Raw genomic sequence first — 3,756 nt, forward strand, 5'->3', positions numbered from 1 at the left:
TGGATTATGTGTGTTTTTAATCTTTTACCTGTACTCTTGTGAAGAATGTTGCTGTTCTTTTTTCCTTTTCTTCTGTGTTCAATACTTTCTTAAGTGTTTCTTGTAGAGGTGGACTGGTGGCAGTGTAGGTTCTTAGGGATTGGATATCTGGGAAAGATTTCAATTCTCCCTCACTGATGAAGCATAGTTTGGCTGGGTAGGTTATTCTTGGTTGAAATTGTTTATTTTTTAGAACTTTGAAGATAGGGCTCCAAACTCTCCTAGCCTGGAGGGTTTCTGTAGATAAATCTGCTGCAATTCTAATTTTTCTTCCTTGGTAGGTAGTCTGACCTTTTTCTCTTGCTGCCTTTAGAATTTTTTCTTTTATACCTACTTTGTTTAGGTGAATTATTATGTGTCTGGGAGTTGGTCTTCTCATTTGTTGTCTTGCAGGGTTTCTCTGAATCTCATTGGTTTGAATTTTTTCATTACTGATGAGATGAGGGAATTTTTCTTGAATGATTTCATGAAATGTTTGTTCCAGTGTGGCCTCTGTTTCTCTCTCTACCTCAGGAAGGCCAATTACTCGTAGATTCTGTCTCTTGAAGTGATCATTCACCTCTTTAAGATTTTGTTCTGTCTTTTTGAGCTTCTTTTCTATGTTTTTGACAGTTTGGATTAGTTCTGTGTTTTGGTCTTCAATCTCTGAGATTCTTTCTTCTGCTTGGCTAATTCTGCTTTCCATGCTTATTAGTTTGTTATTTATTTCCATCACAGTATTCTTTACTGCTGTTATTTCTGAGATCAGTTCCTTCCTATTTTCCTCTTGTCTCTCCTCCATTTTTAAAATTCTCTCTATTAATGTCTTGATGTCTGGGTTTATTGCATGTGACTAGTCATTCTGGGGGCTCTTCATTGTTTGTGTTCCGGAGTCTGTTTTCTCAGTGTCTGACCTCCCAGGGGTCTGTGTGAGAACTATATTCTTCTTTTGGTTTTTCTTCATTTGTGCGGTTTTTTCCCCTCCTTACTTTTTCCTTCCCTCCACTTCACTGTCTTCTTTAATTCTGTTCTTCAGGGGTAGAGGGGTTGCTTTTACTTCTGTTTATTCAATCTCCTATTCTTCTTTATGTATGTCTTCCTACTTTGTTCAGTTCTGGAGTTGTACTGTAGGTTGGGGTTGGTCCTTTTTGCAGTTTTGAGATTTACTTAAAGGGGAAGCTGTGATTCAAAATCTATCTGCATGTTCTGGTATCTTCCAACAGTTGTATGGATAATCTGAAACCACTTCCCACTGACTTGGAATCTGTCCATGCAGTGGGGCTGTAGGTTTACTCCCTGAAATAAAATGAGGTTAACAGAGGGAAGCGAATGGAGCAGACAGTGGAGGGAAGGGGGAGGTGGAGAGAGAGAGGAGTAAGCGGGGAAACAGACGAGTGTACCAACAAATGGAGAGAGAGACCTAAACTGAAACAGATAAAAACAATAGACCACAGCTACAGACTAATCAACTCCCATACAAAAAAAAACTAAAGCATACGATGATGCTAACATACAAGTTAACCAACCACCTTATTGGTGTGCTGTTCCTCTATACAGATATATGGTTTGCAGAGAGGAGAAAAGAGAAGAAAAGGAAGAGGAAAGAAATGGAAAAAAACCAGTAGGAATAGAATCAAGTCATTAAACTAACAGAACCCATCGAGCACACTCTGAGACTTTTCGTTTAAGTCCAACGTCCATTCAGCTCTGATTTCTAGCTGTCTTCTCAAGCTGGTAAATTTGTTCACAGTTAGGGTCAGTTGCCCCTGGCCTGCTGTGAAGGATAGTTCAGATCACCACTCAGTTCACCACTCAAATCTGACCTGTGTCTGTTTTTCAAGATTGTTTGTCCCGTTTTGGTGTTGTTATCATGAATCGCCAACAGGTGGTACTATCTTATAGCCCCAGAGGGAGTGGAGCTGGACAGGAGCTGGGCTGAGGTCGGAGATGGGAGCCTGCCTCAGGGCACACGGGAGGAGACCCAGGGCCGGCAGACATCACGGTGGCAGCAGAGGTTGTAGCGATCCTAGCAGATCTTGTCTGCAGGGGCTTCAAGGACTGAAGTCATGGATTGCCTCAGGCAAGGGTGGCACGATGTTCTATGGCCACCACGAGGCCTTGACAGCACCGGCGGCTGCTGTGTCTGTGGCAGCAATGGTTGTCCAGACCACAGCGATGCCCCAGCGTTGGCGACAGCTGAGCTCTGTGTGAAGAGCAGGCTGCCAAATTGGGACCTGAAGCCCCCAGAGAGAGAGCCAGAGACCCTCTGCACTCTCCTTTGCTGAGGGTCTCATAGACCAGGCTGCCCCGTCACCATCTTCCCGAAGTCCTTATCTTTGCTTTTAAATCCTTTCAATGCACATGCTATCATTCTTAAATCCTCTCACAACTTTGGGGTTTATGATGCTGATATGTGTCAAGTGTTGGCGATTTCTGGGAACAAGTTACAAAGAGCTTTAAAGTGGAAGGTGTAATGACAACATAATTCTGGTAATCTGGGTCTTCTTTTATTTATAATAAATTTAATATATGTTACCTCTGTTAATTGCTTTATTTGTGGGATTTCTTTTCATATAATGAGTACATACATACATATTTATTTCTGTGTATATTTATAAAATGCTAGCTAATAATATATTTATTATCATTTTATGAGGCAATTAGTTTAAACATTTACTCAGCATAGTAGTTTGTATAAATTGAAAGAGAAACTACGCTTTTAGTAATTTATTCAATATAAAGATTTTCTTTTCATCTTTGAATCTCAAGTTCATCCAGAGAATTCATATTAATGGGCTTAAAGATAGAAATGTCCTAGAAATCAGAACTTTTTCAACTGAATCACAATATTCAAGGTTGATTTCAAATTTAACGCATTTTTAAAACTATCAGTGGCTCATAATAGTCCTTTGAGCTTCCATACATTTATAACTAGTTTCCCCAAGTCATCTAAAACATTATTTCTTCAAAAGGGACCTTCATAAAATCGCTCTCAAATACTTATAAAGTGTCCAAATTTCCATTATAGAATTAGTATAATTTATTGCAGTAGTATAAAATTATACATAAGCTATTATAAATAACTTAGTACTTGGATAAACTTTATTTTCCTAAACAAACATACAATAAAAAAATAAAGTTTTGAAATTATAATTATATAAATCCTCTGGACATCTTTATATTTTAGTTATAAATATTTAATTATTATAATTATTTGTTATTTACATTCTTAAAGTTTTAATAGAATAAATTTGTTGTACACACCTTGCTTAGTGGTTTTCTTTATAGGAGGATTTTACAGACAGAGTCACAATTTTAGTATTACTACATAAACGGGTCTGATAATGAAAAATATTTAATTTTTGAACTTTTCTAAATGATAAAGGAAAATGAATTTATTTGCTACTTTGTATTTAGCTGAAATATGACCCACAATGATGTTCACATTCTAATTCCCAGAATCTGTGGATATGTCACCTTCAATGACAATTAGCCATGATCAAGTTAAGGATTTTGAGATTTGTAGATTACACTAGCTTATCTAAGTTGGTTCAATGTAATCACAAGCATCCTTATAAAGAAAGGCAGAGGAAGATATAACCACAGAAGAAGATGAGAGGATGATGAAAACAGAGGTTGCAATGATATACTTCAAAATGAAGGAATGGGCCCCAAGTCAAGAAATGCAGGTCTAGAAGTAGTAGTAGTGGTAGTAGTAGTAGTAGTAGTAGTTGTTGT

Source organism: Carlito syrichta, unplaced genomic scaffold (assembly GCF_000164805.1).
Source record: "Carlito syrichta isolate Samal-C Ts95f unplaced genomic scaffold, Tarsius_syrichta-2.0.1 Scaffold303552, whole genome shotgun sequence".
In the NCBI taxonomy this organism is placed as follows: Eukaryota; Metazoa; Chordata; class Mammalia; order Primates; family Tarsiidae; genus Carlito; species Carlito syrichta.